Genomic DNA, 25,102 nt, shown 5'->3' with positions numbered 1-25,102 from the left:
ATATGTATATATATATATATATATATATATATATATATATATATATATATATATATATATATATATATATATATATATATATATATATATATATATATATATATATATATATATATATATATATATATATATATAGAGAGAGAGAGAGAGAGAGAGAGAGAGAGAGAGAGAGAGAGAGAGAGAGAGAGAAGTACTAAGGCTAAGGGAATGCTATGATATAAGCAAAGAGATATGACTGAAAAGAAAAGATCTTATAACATATACACTCCTATTTAAACACTAACAGCATTAAGGGAGACACACGCTAACTGATACACATCCACCCAGGCTATCACATAAACACAGCGAGCCTCCGTGGGAACGTTCCCACCTGATGAACAGCTATTTAATCTGTTCTCTCTGATCGACAACGTCATTTGTGCAGAGTTTCACGGAAGAAAACGCGAGCTGTTGGGTGAAACGAACGCGCCCGGCCGGCGACTATATAATATGACTACTCCTTAACCTTTACTGGTCTGGGAGTAATTTTATTGCTTTTTCCACCTCCATGAAAACAATTTACACCTACAAAGGCTTTTACTATTGCTCTCTTTTTTTCTGGACTTGCTCTCACAACAGAGTACAAAGGTTCTGATAACGTTGTGTGATGTGGATGTTTTTGGTGAGGGATAGGTTAGATTCGATATGATTTTCAAATTGTATATTACTTAACCTGGAATTGTTTAGACAATAGAAACGAAAAATAACTTGCTTTAATGACAAATTCTTAAACTTTTGAATACTATTAGATTTTACCCAAAAAGTTTAATTTTCTTCATTCATATTTTAAGTATTAGTATAAAAATGACATTCCCTCCTATGAGAACCGTCAGCGCATGTATTTGTATCAGTAATTCTGAAAGTTATTATATAATTTTTGTAATTCAGTAGTATTATGTCCTTCACAGTATTTACAACCAAATATCAGTAGCCAAAAGCCTAATAATTATATATATTTCAAATCCGATTTTCCTCATTGTCGTGTATGCTGAATATTTTCTCGTGTCTTGCAAATTCGACTAAATGTATTATATGAGGTAGATTTGTATAAAGTAATCTATTATTTGTAATTTTATCTTTAATGTAATGGTTTGGACAGTGTAAATTAAACTAGTTAATACTTACTACATGACATATAATAAATATTTCAAACATTAGTACTGTGTAGATCATTTGAAAGAGTTATAAATAAAAATAGAAAATTTTTTTTCAGTTAAATTGTTGCTGCCATTGTCAAATGTACTTAAGCCACAGAAAAAAAAGGTGACAAGCATCTTATTATTGCCAAAGCAAGAATCATGTTGTTTATAAATGCAACGTTTTGTTAAAGTTTGCCCTAAGATATAGCCATATTTCATAAAACCTTTTGCCAAAATAGTTTTTTATAAATGCATCGTTTTGTTAAAGTCGACTAGATATCATAGCCATATTTTATAAAATCCTTTCGACAAATTCGTTTCCCTTTCCCCAATTTGAAGTGAATTACAATAGTTATTGTCTGAAGGCGAGCTAATGACAGCAGAAAAGGGATAAGGGAAGATGAACTGAAGCTGAGATTTAGGGTGTGCTAGTGATGGTGGATTTGGGACCTCTTGTTTGTATTCATGTTGGCGTCAGATTTGGAGGAAAAACATTGAAGACGATTTTAAATATTCAGTTACAATGTATACAAGGAGCCAGATTGGAAAGTGAAATATTGAAAAGAGAGTTTAGATAATCTATTGAACTGTTTATAAGCAGCCAGATTTGGATGAGAAATATCGAAAAAGGGATTTATATAATTGATTGCAAAGTTTATACGGAGACAAATTTAGAGGAGGACTGTTGAAAAAACAGATTTATACAATTCATTATAATGTTTACAAGGAGATAGATTCGGAAGAGCAATATTGAAAAATGGAATTTAAATAATTAGTTGCAGTCTTCATACGGAGCCAGATTTGGAATGGAAAATTGGAAAATGGAGTTTCAAGTATTAAGAAAATAACTTTAAGGAACCAGATTTAGAAGAGAAATATTGAGGAAAGTTATATGATAAATTACAATGCTTATAAGATGTCCAGAAATGAATGCTAGGATGTCTATAAAGTATTACGTGGCTGAAGTGGATAAAAACCTTTATGGAATTATATAGAATAGGAACCAATGAAAAAGGCAATTCGTGTGCACGGCTGTACACTCCATTTTTGTATCCCCCCTCTCTTGTACAGGAATGATTCACAGGCAAACCGTGTAACAAATTTCCCTGGAAAGTTTTTATAGTGTCCTCTGAGACTTTTTTTTTTTTTTTGAACCTTACATTTTTAGGAGCACCTACGTGTTACAAAGAGTTTTTCCAGTACCATATTCTTTTTCAGTGACATGCGGTTCGTACTCGGCTTTTTTGATCAGTTATCAATGCCCTGGATTTTTTTTTTTTTTTGCAGACTTTGAGACTAAAAAAGATGAACTCAAAACATTTGAGTTCATTGTTGGTACAGTAGTGACCTTAAAATTCAAGGGTTTGAATTCAAACTAAGAAAATACAACATTATCACTTATTTATTTAGGCTTTCATAGACTACAGATTGAACTAAACAAAACGACTATTGTTTGTCCTGATATTAACTGATCAAGGTTACATGGAAAATAATAAACAATTTTCTGGTTGTTTCCTCCATAATTTTTCTTTGTAATATATATTTTCCAACATGGACCCTGAGACATATGACGATGAAGTCACTGCACATGCGCGGATTCAGATAATACCAATGGCTACTTATCATATAAGGTCCATGAGGTGCTACGTGACTTATGGATACATATCTATTTATTCTCGAACAGTGAAAATTTTAAGTGTGCATGGTTCATCTTGAACCAGTAGTCAATAGCATGAATGAATGAGTAAATCCTTCTTTCTGTCTTATTTAGACCCACTACGAATTAAGGAAAAGGCCTAGGTTTGGACGTAAAAGCACACACACCCACACACACACACACACACACATACATACATACATACATACATACATACATACATACATACATACATACATGCAAATAAGACTGAGAATCATATTCCCAGTGTAAATACACTGACATTTAAGTAAGATGCTATAATTACACTCAGTTGTTTTTCTCTCAGTTACTGACGTGTGGAAACAAAAATAAGTTCAATAGCCTGCTTTAAGGCAATGTGACAATGAACCCTCTTATATTCTGCATCACAGTGAATCATGTAACACATATTATCCTTTTCGTCGCATCTATATATGGTACGATAACGATGCTATGGGAAAACGTTACGTAAACACTGGAGTTGTTTCATTCATCTCGTTCTACGCTTGCCGTAAATAAATACAGGAAACATGAATGGAAAATACTTCCTTCTACTCTCTTTAATTATGCTCGGTTTTAGTTGGCGATTAGCTCTTATAAACTGAGAGAGTGCTGTGGGGACACACACACACACACACACACACACACACACACACACATATATATATATATATATATATATATATATATATATATATATATATATATATATATATATATATATATATATATATATATATATATATATATATATATATATATATATATATATATATATATATATATATATATATATATATATATATATATATATATATATATATATATATATATATATATATATATATATATATATATATATATATATATATATATATATATATATATATATATATATATATATATCACGATATATATATATATATATATATATATATATATATATATATATATATATATATATATATATATATATATATATATATATATATATATATATATATATATATATATATATATATATCAAAATACCATGAGATATTCAGACCCTAATCCTCTATTCCATGAAACATTCAGTCATGGAAAAGAGTTTCATTTTCTGGGAGAGGAACTGTGAAATGGAGTAGATTATTAGACAACACCGAATTCTACAGTAGATTTATAATCAGAGATTAAATGAAAAGGAGGAAATTCTTTCAGGAGCCAGTCTGAAACCAGTGGCTAAGGTTCAGTTTTCCAAATCTTTTTCAGTGATAAAATTTATAAATTAGACTTTGAAATATTAAGCATGGGGAAAAAACGTGGCAATGTTGTTATTGATATGTAAATTGGGACATTAAAGAATAATAATTTTGTTCCAGTATTGATTTAAATTCTAAAACTCTGCTGAGTTTTTGAGTGAAGTAATATTGTCTAATATTAAGAACACTGGTGGCATTTGTTAAATATTATCTATGTATTTCATAGCAAAATACTTTTTAAAACATTATTTCTAATGAAATTACTATTGCCTTCATGTTTTACGAATAAAATTACAGCGTTGCAAGAGAGAAACAATAAACTAATTATCATTATAATTTTTATACCATTAAAATATCTTGATCATCAATTAATCTTGAGAAAAAATCAATTCACTTCCTATACACTCAGAAATATATTTCCATTTATGCGGAATACGTCACATTTAACTTTTTGCTCTGACTTCCTAAAACATAGATCTGTTTTATTATGCAATATTATATGAATGTTTTTCCAAATTAGTTTCCTTGCTAATTATGTTTACTCCTTCCGCATTGTCAACATCCCTCGCTGTTAAATAATTAATGAATTCTTTTGTTTGTCCACTTCTAAGCATTCTCTATTTTGTTTGTCAGTTCTGGTTAGAACTGTATTTTGGTTTTTGTTAACACCTTTCTCTTAAGGTCAGCTGAAGGCTTCTGTTTGAGGGTCATAATTATGATCATAGTCCCCGTAGTAGGGTAGTGGCCTCAGTGCACCTCTTGCCGTGCACTGTAGGCATTACTAAAGGGTGTTTGAATCGTCCCTTTGGCTCCTAGCTGCAACCCCTTTCATTCCTTTTACTGTACTCCATTCATATTCTCTCTTTCATCTTGCTATCCATCCTTTCCTGACACTCGTTTCATAGTGCGAGGTTTTCCTTCTGTTACACCTTTCAAGCCTTTCTTCTCTCAATTTGGCCTAAATTCTACATTCCGTTCCATTCCGTAGTAGGATAGTGGCCTTAGAGCACCTTACATGGCGCACTGTAGGTTTTATTAAAGGGTGTTCGAGGCGTCCCTTTGGTTTCTAGCAACATCCACATTTTCAGCCTTTTACTTTACCTCCGTTGCCTCTTCCTTTCTTCAGTTTTACTGTCCACTCTCTATAGTTATTAATTCATTGTTCAACTGTGGAGTTTTTCTCCCAGTTCCACCTTTGCCTTTGCACCCCTGTAATTCATCTCCTCTGTTTTCTGGATCTCTGGGTCTCACGGTCCAACCGCTCAATCTCCCTCTTTTCTTCAGTCATGAGAATTTCATCGCCTCATTATCGTGCACTAAAGCGCAGAGGCAGAGGCAGAGTGAGAACAAACCATCATTTTAAGGACGAGAAAAGACGGGGTAACCCAGAAAACTCTGGAACAAAAATTCAGTATATTTTTTAATATTTTTTTTTTTTTTTTTTTTTTTTTACTGAGACTGTTACGTCTTTTTCTTGAAGAAGACAAATGTCACAAGTTGGCTGTCTTCTCGGTGAGTTAACTTATATTTTTGTGGAAATTATTATTATTTTTTTTTTTTTCCATATCGATTTTTTTTTTGGATTTTTGCTTTTTTGTGTTACTTTATTGTAATACAGTTTTTTTATTATTATGAAAAATAAATGTCATCATATTTCCTAGTATCCACTAATGTTAACCAAAAAATGCCATCATATTTACAAGTATTCACTCATTTTAAAAAAATCATATTGAAAAGTATCCAATAATTTTCGCCAAAAAATGCCATCATATTTAGAATTATCCACCATTGTTTACCTGAAAATGACCATGCTCACACAGATATACACAAACACGCTCGCACACACATACACACTTGCATAAACGAATCTGGAATCAAAACCAGCCTTATATCAAGAGGGTATCCAGCTATTGAAAACATCTATTGAAACTTATTAATTTATTTCTCTACTTAGATATTTTACTATACAGTTATATTTGATATAGAAATGATCCCCCCCCTCTCTCTCTCTCTCTTGTATACACAAACACACACACACATCCACACACTGCTGCTGAAAAGATTAAACATATCACGAATCGTAGTTGCAACTGGAGAGAGAGAGGGAGAGAGAAATTAGATTGACGGTGAAAATCTCTCTTTCTATATATGTATTTCTTTCTTTCTCTCTCTCTCTCTCTCTCTCTCTCTCTCTCTCTCTCTCTCTCTCTCTCATACACACACCAAATATGGTAAACATAACTCCAATCTTAGATACTACCGAGAGGAGAGAGAGAGAGAGAGAGAGAGAGAGAGAGAGAGAGAGAGAGAGAGAGAGAGAGAGAGAGAGACATTCAAGCATTTATTCGAGAAGCAGAAGGATCAGAATAGAAAAGCGAAGTCACAATGGAAGCTGAAAAAAAAAAAAAAAAAAATACGGGCGGCAGGAATGGGAATATGGTGTCCAGAATATGAATCGGGGACGACTTGTAAATCCCTGGCAAGAGCATTGTTATATTTTTTTCAGCGCTTCGGGGCGATTAAAAACACACATACACACACACACACACACACACGCAGGCGCAAAGACGGAAAAAGAGGTAAAAAAAAAAAAAAAAAAAAAGGCTTCAGGAAAAGGCTCTCAGCGAAGGGCTTTCAGGCAAAATAGCTTCTCCAAACAGAATTCCGAAATCGTATTTTCCTGGTGAACGCAACCTTTCATACCGCTGTATAAAACTTTCTGCTTGGCTGACGTGAATTTCGTTTCTGATGCTTCTCTTGTTATTATCATTATTATTTTTTTTTGTGGGTGTGGTTCTTATAATGGTTTGGTATATTTGTCATCATTTTATTTTAGTTATATATTTGATTGTAAACATTACTTTGCTATATTTATTATTTTCTAAAACTGAGTAGATATTATAATCAATAACTAATATATATGATTCATAATAATGTTTTGCTATATTTGTTAATTTAAAAAAAAAATTAAGTTATACTTCATCTATATTGATATTAATAATTGACAGATACTAATGGCACCATACTATACTCTCTAATATCTGATATGTAGTAATATTTAAAAAGTAGTCAGCATTTAGTGCCGCAGAAAATACATTTTGGAATTTGAGTAAAAGCGAGAGATGTTATCACACTTAGTGAAAATAATATCCTTTGGATAAAACATTTCCTGAATATGTCTGCAAATGATTTGGCAGTAAGAAGAAAACTTCCAGAATATTATAATCTTCCTTTTTAGTCTTTGCTCAAGAAAACTATTGCGCCGGCTTTGTCTGTCCGTCTGCTCTTTATTCTGTCCCACTTTTTCTGTTCGCCCTCAGATCTTAAAAACTACTAAGGCTAGAAGGCAGCAAATTGGTATGTTGATCATCCACCCTCCAATCATCAAACATACCAAATCGCAGCCCTCTAGCCGCCTCAGTAGTTTTTATTTTATTTAAGGTTAAAGTTAGCCATAATCGTGCTTCTGGTAACTATATAGGATAAGCTACCACCGTCCGGTGGTTAAAGTTTCATGGGCCGAGGCTCATAAAACATCATACCTAGGACACAGGAAAATAGATCTCTTTTCGGCGGCCATGATTATACACCGTAGCGGCTGTGCAGAAAACTCGATTGCAGCGAAACAAAAACTTCGGCGCATTTTTTAATTGTTCTTTTATTTATTTTATACTGCTTTCGCAAGTAGGCATTATTTAGTCTCAAGGTGTGTTTTTGCGTAACTCGCCCATTTACGCTGTGCAGATTTGTAAATGCGTATATTTGGGTAACATCCTTATAAAGAATTAGTATAAAAATCTTTATTGTAATTTTAGGTTCTATATTAGGCAACACTCAGATTCATATATATATATTGTCACGTTATGATGGTTTTGCGGAACTGCTGGTTCCCCGCTCGTTCCCTTTGTGGATTGCTGCCTCCTTACCTTCAAGTTTTTTATGTTTTGATGTTTTCGTTGGTGAGCTGCCGTGTTTCTTGCTTCAGTCGGGTCTGGTAAGGCAGCGAGTAGCGGCAGTGGCAGCAGCAGCAGGCAGTTTTTGAGTCGACGTTGGTCGAGTTTTGAGCAGCAATTGGAGCACGCCTACGAAGTGGAGCGACGTAGAGGAGGAGTGTGACCATGAGTAGTGTGACCACGAGCTGCTCATCTTTGTTGACAGCGTGAGGCTGTCCTGACGTCTCCATCGGGGTTTTCTGTTTGGTGGGTTTTTGTCCCTGTTGCACAGCTGAGGGCTGCCTTGGTGCCCCGATGGAGGACGTATGTTTGGTATTTTATTTTCTGCTTGCTGCTGTTTATTTTTGCCTCTTTTTTTAAGCTACTTTTTTATGAAGTTAATTGTTTATTTAACTTGATTTTGTTTAGTGCTGCCTTTTGGCTTTTTTTTGTTCTTATGGTTTTTATCTTTTTACCAGACCTGACTCTCTTGTAAATACTTATAACTTAACTTTGTAAATAAATTAATATTAAGCTTATTTTACTGTTCTTGTTGTTTTCTCCTCCTTTGTTTGTTGCATCTGCCGTCAGTCATGACAGCCCCGTCCTGAGTATGTTAAAGAACCTGCATAACGGCCCACTCAAGTCGTTACATATATATTTATATATATATATATATATATATATATATATATATATATATATATATATATATATATATATATATATATATATATATATATATAATATTATATATATATATATATATATATATATATATATATATATATATATATATATATATATATATATATATATATATATATATATATATATATATATATATATATATATATATATATATATATATATATATATATATATATATAATATATATATATATATATATATATATATATATATATATATATATATATATATATATGTATATATATATATATATATATATAATATATATATATATATATATATATATATATATATATATATATATATATATATATATATATATATATATATATGTATTGTGTGTATGTGTGCGTGTGTGTGTCTTTAGATTACGCATATACCTCCCAGTTACGCTCCAGACGCGTAAAATCGAAACGAACGAGTCCTCGCCAGCGTAACAGAACGCCTCTGGTCTCTCGGATTTTTAAACATTCCGTTTTTACGCGCGCTAGCTTTCCCCCCAAAATCAGTCCAGTTTCCATTAACGAGACCCGTTCCCAGGAATTCGCACACACACAGTATCTGCGAAGACCAGGTTACCGTGAGTTGGCGACATTTTGGAAATTCTGTGTTCTCTAGGATCGTCGTTCCTTTAAGGTTTTGTGTGTTGCTGGTGATGTCGCTCTTTTAGGAAAAATTTCTCTGCAAATTGTAATTCCTGTTGCTCTTACGTTTATTCACATTATTCATATACCTACGTTTAATTCTATAGTTCATTTAGTTTTTTCATAACTGTTAATAAATGATAGCGTTCCCTGGGCATTGCTGAATCTGATTCCAGCTGTCGCACCTCTGCTGCTACACTTTGTGTACTTTTCTTCATATTAACAAACTATATAAATATTATAAATTACATATTTTCACATCTTGAGAGATATTTCCTTCTTTTTATTAATATTTGTCCTAAAACATTAAGGAACATAAAGCATATCATATAACAGGAATGCCTTGTGAGATTAATTAGTTTAAAATATATTCAATTACAATTTCGTAACAGTTCCACATAGGAATGCACTTAGTTTATTAGGCGGCGAACAATAAATAAAAAAAAATAATAATACTGCTGTAGACTCTAGCCTTTGGGAACCCGTGACGTCATCAAGGAATATCTTTATCTGATTGCTTGTTAATCTTAACAACATAAGTTCTTGGTCGATATTATCTTTCTTAATAGCTTTAAAATATAATTATTTGTAAACTCTTTTGTAATAAATAGAAAAAAAATATTTTACTAAAGATTTGACAATTACGACTAAAGCTTAATCATCTTATCTGCTGATTAGAAAGTGATTTCTTATTGAACCACAAGAGTACACTCTCTCGTCGATAGATTCTGTATCTTATCTTGTGATAATAGTATTATCTAGATTGTGAATGAAAATTATTGTTGGTTGCATTACAGGCTATTTTATCTGAAGAATACTATATATATATATATATATATATATATATATATATATATATATATATATATATATATATATATATATATATATATATATACATATATATATATATATATATATATATATATATATATATATATATAATATATATATATATATATATATATATATATATATATATATATATATATATATATATATATATATATATATATATATATATATAAAAATGTCAAATGTGTGTCATTACATTTTCGAGGGCTGTATAAAATAAATAACATAAATTACATAAAAGGGTATAAATTTAAATTTAAAAATTAGCACAATGGGTTATATATATAAAAATTAACTTTTAGAAGGGACATTTAAAAAGGACAACGTAATAAACAAAACAAAATCTCTCTAAAAAATATACAATATAAAAAAATATATATATAAAAAGTAAGAAGATATGGACCAACCTATTCAGTGGCAATGTTAAAACTAAACAGAAAACGAAAGACTAAGAGAGGTCTTTATTTAAGTACAAAGATCGTTTATGCCCTTATATGTCCTCCGGGTGTGTGTAACTATACGTGTCCTAAATGTAATTTAGGAACTTATATTGGATCCACCAGAGGCTTCTGAAGGTATCATAGACTCTCATCGTGGAGTAAGCTATAGGACAGGCAGTAAAATTACAAACCCAGAGTTTAAAATATCAGAAATCACTCTAGAATATGTAAAACTTCAATTGAAAATAAGGATTTTTCTGTTTTAGGCGAGCCTCTAGCAGCCATGAATTGGCCATTTTGGAATCATTAATGATTAAACGACTCGTCCCCTTGTTAAACAGCCAAACCTCTGCCGGCACACTGTACCTCTTAGTCTTTCGTTTTCTGTTTAGTTTTAACATTGCCACTGAATAGGTTGGTCCATATCTTCTTACTTTTTATATATATATTTTTTATATTGTATATTTTTTAGAGAGATTTTGTTTTGTTTATTACGTTGTCCTTTTTAATTGTCCCTTCTATTTTTAATTTTTTATATTCAATAACCCATTGAGCTTAATTTTTAAATTTAAATTTATACCCTTTTTGTAATTTATGTTATTTATTTTTGTTCTCACTAAAATGTACAAATGATACCACTGAAACGTCGGGAATAAATCTGACACATTTTTTTGCTGTTCAGTTCTTTTTCCAGTGCTTGCCCATTTGCCAATATAAAAGTTGTCACAAGACTTACACGGAATTTTATATACATATATTTAGTATTGTCATAGTTCTTGATAATACATTTTCATTGTTTTATTGTTCTTAAATATACATTAACACCAAAAATATAAGAAGATTGAAGGTATTGAGAAAACAGTCTTTACTAATTTATAAAAAATAAATCAAAGATCAAGAAACCAACTATCAACTATGCATATTGTATATATATATTATTTATGGTTTTGATATATATATTTTTATATATATCAAATATATATTTATATACATATATCAGGATATTTCAATTTCTTGCCTGCATTATAATCTTATCTATTTCATATAATATCCTTCAGCCTTATTCATGCTCAAAAAAATTTGATGTAATCACTTTCTTTTGACACATGGCTTAGTTTGGTGGATTAATGAAACACATTTGGTTTAAGCTTTGAAATCCATGGGCTTTTCATATGACAGCAAGTATATTTAAAAGAGATTACTAGAGAGAGAGAGAGAGAGAGAGAGAGAGAGAGAGAAAGAGAGAGCATCAAATCATTTCTGTATTTAATTGATGGAATAAATAATAATGATATAATCGGGCAAGAAATTTATCATTTTATTCCTATTTTACAGAGAGAGAGAGAGAGAGAGAGAGAGAGAGAGAGAGATTCAGAAATGAGATATTTGAATATTTCCTGGGTGAAATAAATATTAATGATGTCATAATCAGAAAAATACGTCTTTTTTTTATTTTTGAGAGAGAGAGTCCAGAAATGGGATTTTCGAGTATTTCCTGGGTAAAATAAATATTATTGATGTAATGATAAATAAAAATATATATTTTTCTTAATTTTGTCAGGTACTGTATTTATTGGTTTCTAAATTTCAAACTTATTTTATTAGTACTTTTGGTTTGGGAAATCTGAGCTGTGTGGATATAAATTACAGTTCAGAAAAAAAACGCCTATATTCTGAATTAAAATGATGAAAACTCCTCATACATTTTGGTTAACTATATAATAATTTTATTATTTGTTCAAAAATGAATTTACCACGTAAATGCTTCATCCACTCTTATGAGACATTCGCGGCTGTTTTTGCTTTTGTGAAAATGGTCCTAAACGACGCTCATTTATTGCTTTATTTTGATTTTTATATAGTATTAAAGGAACAGTCAAGCATCTGAGCTTTGGGTACCTGATACCACATTCATAAATCAGAAATTATCGCCTGACCTGAACTTAGCAAGAAACTGGAGAAACTTCACCGTAGAAACATCCTTCTTCTGTATAAAATGTTACAAGGAAAGTTTGTTTTGCTCACTGGCTTTTAATTGAGACCATTTTCAAATTGGATATGAAACATCTTAAAAGGGTATGGGGAGAGATGGTGCTTATTTTATAAGGTTGTCGTTACCTTTTAACAACAGAAAAAGACTGCCTTTTCTTATTGAATTTACGATTCACATTGTATAACGGGTATATTATTTAATATATATTTATATATATATATCAACATATATAAAATATTTTCCATAATCTCCTAATTTATTCTTATTTTTATTTAAATTACCAGTTCTCCTAAGAAGGCTGGCCCGAAGGATTAAACTTATTTTTAAGAACCAACTGGTTGCCTAGCAACGGAAGCTTTATCTATTTTCCAGTTCATTATAACGAGAAATGAATTTCTATCACCAGGAATAAATTCCTCAAATTTTTCACTGGCCTGTCGGAGAATCGAACGCGGGACCTGGAGAGTGCTAGCTGAGAACGATACCCACCCGTTCTATGATGAACTTATAACCCTAAGAAACTGTAGGTTTCAGAGATGGACAGAGCTTAACAAAATACAAAAAAGTTAGTTAAAGGTATTTAATTCAATTATTGTAGCTTGTACAATAAACATACATAAGTTTGTGTGTGGACCTATATCTATCTCTCTATCTATCTATCTATCTATCCATATATTTGTTTGATATATATTGATATATATATTATATATATTGGCGTATGTTATATATATATATATATATATATATATCAAGTTTATATATATATATACATAATACACGATAATAAAATGTATAGAAAAATAACTCAAGTGTATCAGTTACCGTAATGATTAGCGTTACTGAGAAAAACCCAAGGTATACGCTTTCAGTGGTAACGTCATGAAACAAGTAGATAAAATATTAGCGTTGTGGCGTTGACAAAGCAAGATATTCGATGATTGCGGAAGGTCTGATAAGTCATTTTAATCATAAATTAATGACAAATCACTGATAAGCACAAAATACATTGAGAAATATTCGGATTAATCTTTTGTCTATACTGCGCAAGCCAGTGGTTCAATGACTCACTAGGTTTGTTTGCAAATGGTCGTCATGGAGTCGAGTCAAGAATCAGCTGTTGAAATGAGTCATGTTTTGAGATTTCCTTTCCTCCCCGGTAAATAAATGAAGAAATAAACAAATAAATACTTACATGAACAAATGAAGGAACTAACAGATAAATAAATACATAACAGGGATGATATACGGAAAATTACAGTAAGCTACCAAACGGAATACATTTTCTAAAAATATATTTGACCGATTTTGCGAAACTGATCATATCTAAATAATATTTACATACAGTCAATATTACTCATTATTTTGGGATACAAAATCATCAGTTTACAAAAGATCGAGATAAACTGTTATCAGTTAATCTCTTGCAATAGAATGGTATAAAGCTTTTACACAGTTTAATACAAAAGGTGATATCATAGCTTCCTTACCTGTCACTCTGCCGAAAGTAGGTTGGATTAGTGAACAGATATTTTAATTTCCATCATATCGAAGTCCATAGTTGTGGACTGACCTGACACAAGAAGAAAATAATAGTTCCGTAAGTATTATTATTCAGTAATTTGTTCATGAAATAGTGTTATGTTTCAAGTTTAATGTTTTATTTTTAAATCTCTCTCTCTCTCTCTCTCTCTCTCTCTCTCTCTCTCTCTCTCTCTCTCTCTCTCTCTCTCTCTCTAAATGCAGGGTAAGGTAGATCATGTATATTGTTTTGTTTTCCATTCCAGAGACGATAAGGAAATATGGGACAACGAGCTTAGTCATAATCGCAAGTGAGTTTACTCATTATATATATGATATATATATATATATATATATATATATATTTATATATATATATATATATATTTATATACTATATATATATATAATCCATCACATCGGAGGGCACTATAGTAGGCAGGAGAAGGTCGCAGGAACACATACAGAGCCAGTATATACATACATTTATTTGTCTACGCGTTTCTTGACCCATGGCCACATCATCAGGACATCATCTACAGTTATAAATTAAAAAGGGCCATTCAGCATACATAGTTAAAAGTAAACATACACAAAACATAAAAAAAAACTTAAAATAAAAAATAATTTGAACTTAAACAATCACACTTAATACATTTACACATTAAAGAACCAATAACAGAAAACTTGGTAATTCTATATATTAGCTCCGCGCCTATTTTTACCTTTTCAACTGTTTTTTTCTACACTTTCTGTGGTTCTGATACTGGCGGTGCATCTGTTTGTTGTCGGCCAAATGGAATGTCCCTTCGCCGTATTTAGTACTGGCCCGGGGGAGTTGGGTACCCATACGTTAACAAGTTATTGCACTTGCCGGACGGGATATGAACCGTTCGAAACAGACGTACCCGTGCTCTGTCTTTATGAAGATATATATGGAAACCCCTTGTTGGATGGACTTCTGGGGTTTAATTACAGGTTAATTAGATTCGAGCGCCAAAAATGAAGGGTAAATTATAATTATCAACCAAAACCTGTAGAAAAAGTCATATCTATAGTGCCTTCGGCTATCATTTTGCTACCCTATAGTTAACTGAAAACTTAACGCCTATTTTTGTATTTAAAACTTAACTTAATAAAAAGGAACTTAAAAATAAACTTGAAAGGGAGAGCAGAGAGCGTTAATTTAGTCAGGATGAAAGAGGAAAACACACTCAAAAGAAAACAGCATAAAAACAGGAGGAGGAGGAGGCTCTGGACACTTATAAACAAACAATCTTTGTGCATCATGCAATGAAGTGGGAACAGCAGGATGATTGAAATAAATCTTAACGTCCTGTATGAATTGGTTTGATGTTCAGACTTTTCCAAGAGAAGCAGTTCTCTCTTTTAGCTTGGCCAATAAGTGGCCAAGTTCTTCATCCTGAGAGGTGCGCTTCTTCAGTGATCATCCTTTGAAGTTTATTTTTAAGTTCGTTTTTATTTAGCTCACTTTTTATTAAGTATCATTTTAAGTTTTCTTTTATTGGTTCTTTAATCTGTAAATGTGTTTTAGTTGATTGTTTAAGTTCGAATGATTTTTATTTTAAGTTTTTGTTTATGTTTTGCGGCTGAATGTCTGTTTTAATTTATAACTGTAGATGATGTCCTAATAATTTGAGCGACGGGTCAAGAAACGATAACATACGACGTTATGAATTTTTTCTTTTTGTTTTTACTGGATAATGGTTGAAATCTTTCTTTATTTATATATATAATTTAATTGATGATTATTCAATATTTATTATTCAATATAGCTTTTATCTATATTCGAAATATAGTTTCTTCTTTGACTCTTTTCCCCAATCATCTGAATGAAATGTTTCAAAATGTTTCGTCATTTTATATATATTTTTATCGACATTCTTTTTATATTGTTAACCGTATGATTAATAACAAAAATATATAGAAAATTCCATTATATATATATATCAAAAGAATATATATATATATGAATAAATATATATATATATATATATTTTGAGTGATGTACATTGTTTTGTTTTCCATCCAGTATATATATATATATAGAGAAGTAGTTATAATATAGCAAGTAAGTTGAAAGAATATATATATATATATATATATATATATATATATATATATATATATATATATATATATATATATATGTGTGTGTGTGTGTGTGTGTGTGTGTGTGTGTGTGTGTATGTATGTGTGTATGTGACCTACTGCTTAGGCAGTTGTCAGTTCAGATCCACAGTGAGGTTCTTACACTTTCATGTGTATATATGAAATAGCTTCTTCAGTTTGACTTTGTTATTTAAAATGCTAATTTCAGAATTTTTTTTTATGAACAGTCAGGGGAAGTTGACATTATTCCTAAGAACCAGAAACCAATGAAGAAAGTCACCGAGGAAAAAATAGTTGTAAGTGGGAAGGTAATCTTATTAGTACTTATTGTCCCAATTAAGAAATTTTAAGTTATATAACAGCTCATGTATTTTGTTGTACCAGATATGAGTATTTCTTTACAGTGAATGAAATAATATATATTATATATAGTAGATAGTGCAGAATACATTTACATGTCCCTCTTTACTTTATAGCGCTGTGATGTTGACATTACTGTGAAAAACCAGAAACCAAACAAGACAGTTGTTAAGGAAAAGGTTTTCATCAAAGATGAGGTTCGTTTATCAATAATGCAGGTTTGGTTAATGTTGACAATGTTGTACTCATGCTTAACTTAAAGGCTTAGACGTAAAAATTGTTAGTATGTTAAATGTTGATATGTATATATATATATATATATATATATATATATATATATATATATATATATATATATATATATATATATATATATATATATATATATATATATATATATATGCAGGCTAAACATTTAAACGTTGTTGCAATCAATGGCATTAAGTGTGATGAAATATTCCAAATAAAATTAATGCATATTATTTCATTATATATATAATTCTACTTTTATTACGAAGCTTTGTGAATATGACATCGTTACCAAGAAGCAGAAACCAAAGAAGAATGTTGTTAATTGTGATGAGATATTGTCAATAAAATTAATGCAGGTTATTTCATTATAATGAATTATATTTATAAAGTTTTGTGATGACATCGTTAAAGAGAAACCAAAGAAAATGAAACTTAGTCTAGACGGTTGTCATTGAAGAGATCTTTAGGTCATAAAGAATAATGAAATATATATATATAGAAGTGTTTGGTGATGTAAAGATTATATATATATAAATGAAACTTAGTATATATATATATTATATTTATATATACACACACACACACACACACACACACACATACACATATACATATATATATATATATATATATATATATATATATATATATATATATATATATATATAATCATTCTATCAATATCTCCTTTTCACAGACTTCTAGCCAGGATGAAATTCCAGGATTCCTTGGCTCAGTGGTAGCTGGTGTTGCTGCTGGAATGGCCATAGAGACAGAAATAGAGAGTCACCACCATAATAAACATCACCACCGCAAACACCATTGATGAGAGGACTTGATGAAAGCACCGAGGTACAAATAATTGTATTGTTTCTCTCACAGAATAAGTTGATGCAAATTAGATTTTCCTTCAGTTTTTTATTCTCTTTGTAATAAGATTCTCTTGATTTAGAGACCATGGTATTCAGCAATGAACGGAGAATCTTTTTTGTAATGCTTCAGTAACTAAATCATTTTTTTCATTACTTCTTCAAACCTCGAAAACGTCTATTATTTTGGGTTCCTTTCCCCTTTATTATTAGGTTAAATTGAAAATATGATCACTTCTTAAAATACTATTTTGCAGTAGCTATTGGCCTCTAAATAAATTCTACAGCAGTCTATAGTTTCATATTTATGTTTTCTTGAAGGTGAATTATCACAGAAGAGCTATTATATATTTATGATATTTCTCAACTTCAAAATTTTATACAACAGAAAAAAATTTGCTGTCTTTAGTCTACATATTAGATCAATTAATCGACAATAAAATAAACTCTTTGTAGACAAAATTGGTAGAGTGTATAATTAAATTAAATGTAATTTCTGAGTGAATATTAAACTACTAGACTTAATAATTTGGCATTATCTTTTGAGAATAATTCATATCATCAAGAATTATTCTCACAGAGTTATTCTATAAAATGATGAATACACCAACCATTCTCATAAGTTTCTTATGAAATCTGAGATGGAATTATTCTTCTGAGTGAATATTGAACAACTGAACTTGATCATTTGATATTAACCTTAGTTTGATCATTCATATCTGCAAGGATTATCCTCACAGAGTTATTCTATGAATCATGAATATAGCAGACCTTATCATGACCTTTATCAAAGCTGAGATGAAATCATTCCCTTTTAAAAAATGTTAAGTCAAATTACGAAAATTTAGCTTTAGCAGTAAAAATCCTTGAATTGCCAAAATCGAAAGCTAGTGAAAGGGCCATGGTAAATGGGATCATTGAAGAATTTTGGAGGAATGGGGAGTTTGTACTTTCCCTCGACTCGAGGGAAATGGAATTTTTTCATTGTCACTTTTTCCTTTCTACGAAAGTGAGGAGTTCGTTGCTTTCTTTCCTTCCTTTTCGAAACTATTGCCTTTTATTTGCTAATGTTTGAAAATGTATATTGATATTGTAAAGGAAATCTCTATCTCTCTCTCTCTCTCTCTCTCTCTCTCTCTCTCTCTCTCTCTCTCTCACACACACACACACTCACACACACACACGAAAACTTTAATTGATGAAATATCTATAACAGCCTCGACATTCTTATAAACACTGCGTCAGTCATTCTGCCATTTGTAGATATTACAAGTGACACGTAATTATGTGGCACAAAGATTCGAGGTAAGGACCCATTACTGATATCTAATTTCTAGGGTGTTTCTAAAATATGGCGTTATAAACAAAATCAGCTGTTGCCTAGCATTTTCGAAAATTGTAGCTAAAACTATATATAGATTCCAGTATCAATTATAATATTTAAATATAAAAAATAGTTACAGTGGTCATTAACACTGAAGATTAATGTTTAAAGCAAAAAATAAAATAAATGCTGAAAGAATTGTTTTATGAACCTGTGTTGTAACGTAGCAGATTGTATAATCATATATATGGTGCTGTTTTAAAAATATTACAAATCAATTGTAATCTTTAGTATTCTCAAGATCATACTTATATGTTAACTACATAAATAGATTTATTCTAATATCAATTAACAAAATATTTTAAAATGCATTAAATGAATTACCAAGTCAAAATAGTATTCAAGATTTAATATGAATGCCTTTTCACTCAAAACTCCCACACATTCCATCTTTAAAATACATCTAGTCTTAAAGTTACATTGGTCATTGCAAAGATTGCAGTGTTCTTTTCTATCACCACAGCAACTATACAGACATCTGTCGAAAATATCTCCACAAACAGTACACGGAAAGACATTATTGTTTTATGTTAACAAAACCACAATAAAATGTTGAATATCATAAGTGTCTTACTGAAGTAAATTGGTTACAGTCCACACAGTCTATTTACCTTATGCCGGTTTCAAATCTTGCAGTAATTTTTAAAAATATAAAACTTACGTACTTTTTGCATACCAAAATCAATACCAGCTTCAAACTTTCGAGCCAAAAGTGAAACATCTTTAGTATTCTCAAGATCTGAATACATACTTATATACATATATATTAGAATAATTGTAGAAATGTTCATAAACTTCACTGAATATTTTAACTTTGCTCTTAAACACTTCAAAAAGACTTTACTGTTATAACAATTTATTATCTCAAAAAGATTCCGTTATATTAAAAGGTTCATTAACTTAAATATTCAACCTTACCCATATCATACCAGGTTTACCAGCAGCTGCCAACATTCACCAGTCCCTCGTGGAAAGACAGAGTTCTCTATAATACATTCAAATTATATCTACAACTCTAAAATATCCCTAAGATAACAAAAGCCTCTGTAGACTTCGTGGACTATCATTTACAAAACCAATGGCAATTTAGATGAAAGTTTCACTAGTCCCCTGTGGAAAGACAGGGCTCTCTAAAATACATTCACATTATATTGATAAAAAAAAAAAATATTGTTAAACGTAACAAAATACTATCTAGACCTCATGGACTATCATTTACAAAACCAATGGCAATTTAAATGAAAGTTTCACACGTCCTTTGTGAAAAGACAGAGCTCCCTAAAATATATAAAAATTATGCATTTATAAAGATTATATTGATAACTCTAAAAAAATTGCTAAAATAACAAAACACTATCTAAACCTCATGGAATGTCATTTACAAAACCAGTGACATTTTAAATAGTAGTTCAAATGGTTTAAAAACTAATTCAAGCATAACACTTTTACCGTGATGTTATGAAGATTCTACAGAAGGGAGATAAGTTCAGAACTCGGCCTAAGCCTGGAGGGAGTCGAGATTTCGCTCGACAAAGTGAAAGCTCATTATATTAACAACCTGGGCTACGTCAAGTGACGCCAAACAAATTTTCATCACATTATAGTATTAAAATAGGTGGGTGCAAGTTGGGCAGACGTTGCAGGTGCTGATGTTAATTGCGTCTTCTTTTACTTACATTTTCATTTATTTATCAGTTTGTTAATTTATCTGTTTTTGTAATTACTGATCTCCTCTTTCTGTATTTCCCATTTCCTTCTGTTACTTCTTTCAAATGAACACCATATTCTTTGGAGGCTTGTTCCATATGAATGGTTCATCTTCTGGGCTTAATAATGAATAATTCTAATAATAATAATAATAAAATAATAATAATAATAATAATAATAATAATAATAATAATAATAATAATTTGTACAATACGAGAAAAAGACTAAAAGTTAATAGGAAAATGTTTAATTTCAAGACGTAAGTGATTATTTGAGTTGTTTTGTGAATAGATGTTTAAACACTACTTGGAATTTTGAATGATTAATTACAAAGCATGAACAGTGCTGATCGAGTCTCTGAATATACAGGTAAACTAAGTCTCTCTCTCTCTCTCTCTCTCTCTCTCTCTCTCTCTCTCTCTCTCTCTCTCTCTCTCTCTCTCTCTCCTTTGTCGTTACTGATGTTAGTGGTAAACAAAAGATTACCTTTTCTGGCGTTTCTTTGGCTCATAATTTTTTCGAAGTTTGCGAAATTTTCCAGTTTTAATCCCCGATATAAGCAATAGACCTAGTAATATCTATGGATTAATTTCATGTAAATTGGGAAATTATCTGTTTTAATCCCCATTACGAGATATAAACGAGCATCATATATGATTTAACTTCATGTAAATTGATAAATTATCTGTTGTAACCCCCATTACGAAAATTAATTTCATGTAAATTGGTAAATTCATTGATTTAATTTAATTTAAATTGGTAAATTACCTATTTTAACCATCATTAAGAGATATAAACCCAAAAATATCTGCAAGTAAGTGGAAATGAAAACCAATTGAAAATAACAAATTCAAAGAAATAATTAAAGGAGACATGTCCACAATCGAAAGAGCCTGAGTGTGAGGAAACGCCGAGAATGCCTTAATTAGCAAGACGTGCAGGAGTGCCACTCGTTGCAGACGGATTAGTGGGTCTCAAAGTGGAGGAGACACTTCATACTTAGAGAAGTCTGCTGCATTCTTGTAGTTATGCTACTCAACAGATATGACCTCACGCAAGAACATACACACACAAAAACACACACACACACACACACACACACACACTATATATATATATATATATATATATATATATATATATATATATATATATATATATATATATATATATATATATATATATATATATATATATATATATATATATATATATATATATATATATATGTATATATATATATATATATATATATATATATATATATATATATATATATATATTTATATTAATATATATATATATATATATATATATATATATATATATTATATATGGGATATATGCATATGTATCTATTTAATTTTTCTGAATCAAAAGTACTGTAGATATTCTCTGGGATACTATTGCACTGTTATACTGAAACAATCAGTATACTAAACAATTATAAAAACATTTTCTTAAGATTAATATAATTCTCAATTAACTCTTCCAAGGAAATATTGATGAAAACTTGATAATAAAGGAACGCGAGCTTTAAATTTCGAAAGCAGATGTTATTTCAAAGGTTCGTTAGATAACTTTGGCCATAACTTTCTTTGTGGTCAAGTTTTAGAGCCCATTCAGGGAGCTATAAACGCATTCCATTTCATCTCTTTCTCTCTCTCTCCCTCTCTCTCTCTCTCTCTCTCTCTCTCTCTCTCTCTCTCTCTTCTCTCTCTCTCTCTCTCTCTCGCCGAATATATATTCTACTTGACATTTATAAATTTTTTCCTTAATTGTCCTGTATTAAAAAAATTTATTAATATGACAATTTTGCTATAACTTCATAATGTTGGTAAATCTTCTTAAAACAGTACAATTAAGGAAAAAAAATGTATAAATATCAAGAAGAATATATCATCGGAGAGAGAGAGAGAGAGAGAGAGAGAGAGAGAGAGAGAGAGAGAGAGAGAGAGATAGAGAGAGAGAGAGAGAGAGAGAGAGAGAGAGAGAGAGAGAGAGAGAGCTCCTTGTATACGAGAAAATTCAACAAACATTCACAAAGGTCACATAAAGCGGTAAAAACGATCATCATATCATCGAAGAATAGCAATATATTCAGACCAATCTATTTTAAGATTAAATCTTCATCAAGGCATTCATCTTGTAAAAAGAAGAATTAAATCAAGTTAAAACGAAGACGAACATTAAATAAATAACATGAAAATATAAAAAAAGTGTATGTAATCATCTGAGTAACTCACTGGCGACCAAGAACTCACAAAACTAGCAGAAAATTCAGCAACTGAGAGAAATGTCTTGTTTTACTGACAACACAAAATTGCTAACTTTTCAGGAAGTCTAATTTTATCTTCAGTTTATCCCTGCTCGGTTTTATTTCTTTCGGAGGCTTCCAACTTTCATCTCTCCTCTGATATCAAGAAATTTAACCTCGGTTGGGAGAGACAATTGATATAACTTGGATAATCTCCAGATCTGAGTTGATTATAGGCCTCTGGGATAGGGATTTCTTTTATTCTCTCTCTCTCTCTCTCTCACAAACGCATTTACACCTACACACACACACACACACACACACACACACACACACATATATATATATATATATATATATATATATATATATATATATATATATATATATATATATATATATATATATATATATATATATATATCAGAAAATACGGCCGCTTTAATATTACTGTGTTATAGACGTGATGAAAGAGAGTTAGCTGTGAGATGGAACTCTGGCAAGCCGTCAATTGCAGAATCGTTGCATTCAACAAATAGTTGGTCATCTCAGCAGTTAACCTGATGAACACACGATATTGGCTCTGTCATATGACCGAGTTGGTATGTGCATACATGAGTTCGTACGTTAGAAATCTAGATTTTGTGTCTAATTCTGCCCAAAAATTAGTTCCATCGTTCATTAGCGGAGCTAGAGCGAGATCGTGAAGACATTATCTTGGAGTGTTGCATTTTTAGAATTGACAGAATAAGGTACAGTTCAGACTCTTCGTTTTTCTGTGTGAAGTGCGAACTTATGTTTTTTACCATGTTTCAAGACATTTTGAACTTGTCAGGGAAGTGTACGTAGCCTTTTACCATTTCAATATTCTATTTTATTGTGTTCTGTTTTACCAGTATATACTCAGTGCATTTTAGACTTTTCATTATTATGTTTTGCTTGTATATTTTTGGGAGATCATTATTTGTGCTTAATTCTTTCTGACAGATGTCTGTGGTGGTGGTGGTGGTGTGACGAGAACAAAGTGAGAGAACATGATGTTATCATGTTGGTGTGATCATAGAGAATACATTTGCAAAACCTTTGCAATGTCTATTATTTTTATGTGGTAGACTTTTTGAGATTAGACTTTACAATGTCTAAGATAGAGTATGTGAGAGTTTTTGAATTTGCAGGCTATTAGTCACAATCAGATTTTTAGTTGGACTGAGACTAAATCTTGAGTTAGATGTTTTCTTACTTGATAATTTCATTTATGATGCATTTTAATCTTTGCTTTGTTTATTCATTACTTGTTGGGTTGCTTTAAATAATAAAGCTATTTTTTGTAGGAAAGATTGCGGGGTTTAGATGACCCATTTCATTTTTAATGTGGAATGCGTGAGACGAAAGTGCAGAGAGAGAGAGAGATCTTCGTGACATTCGAGAGAGAGAGAGATCTTTGAGACATCCGAGAGAGAGAGAGGTCTGCGTGGGTTGAGTGTTCAAGGGGAGAACAGGGTCGAAACCCATTGCCTTTTGGAGTTAGATCGCAAAATCGGTAACGTTACGCATATTCCTACACCGAATATTATATCTGTTTCAAGGGGGTTACATATATATATGTATATATATTTATATATATACACACACACACCCTCCCATTAGGACCCTCCTAAAGAAAATCAGTAGTAGACATCTTCTTCTTCTCCTTTTAACGTGTTTGTTTTCCCATTTGTATGGGGTAAGCACGATGCCTTCTTTTGGAGGGCTTTGATTTGGCTTTGGGGTAGACTGTAGTCTCGATCTGCTCCCCTGCCTGTCATCGCTTAGACCCCAGTGGCATATATATGTACATGTATTGTACCAGTCACCAGAGCCCTTTCTCCCAGTACCGAAGAGTCGTTGCGCAGTTAGGTCGACAGTCGAGACGTGTGAGATGTCTGTTATGTTTTTAGATGTTGGAGTGGC

General features: G+C 30.9%; 1 long non-coding RNA gene across 1 annotated transcript; it reads left to right on the top strand.

The window, feature by feature from the left end:
* The first annotated feature begins 14,134 nt into the window (after positions 1 to 14,134).
* On the top strand, positions 14,135 to 18,993 carry LOC136855220 (uncharacterized). Its single transcript, XR_010857950.1, has 4 exons — positions 14,135 to 14,269; positions 16,551 to 16,619; positions 16,800 to 16,880; positions 17,633 to 18,993. It is a non-coding gene; the product is annotated as an uncharacterized lncRNA (long non-coding RNA).
* Positions 18,994 to 25,102: the final 6,109 nt, after the last annotated feature.

Source organism: Macrobrachium rosenbergii, chromosome 31 (genome assembly GCF_040412425.1).
Source record: "Macrobrachium rosenbergii isolate ZJJX-2024 chromosome 31, ASM4041242v1, whole genome shotgun sequence".
Classification (NCBI taxonomy): Eukaryota; Metazoa; Arthropoda; class Malacostraca; order Decapoda; family Palaemonidae; genus Macrobrachium; species Macrobrachium rosenbergii.
Note: the sequence above shows the minus strand (reverse complement) of the source record. Positions and strands in the feature narration are given on the sequence as shown.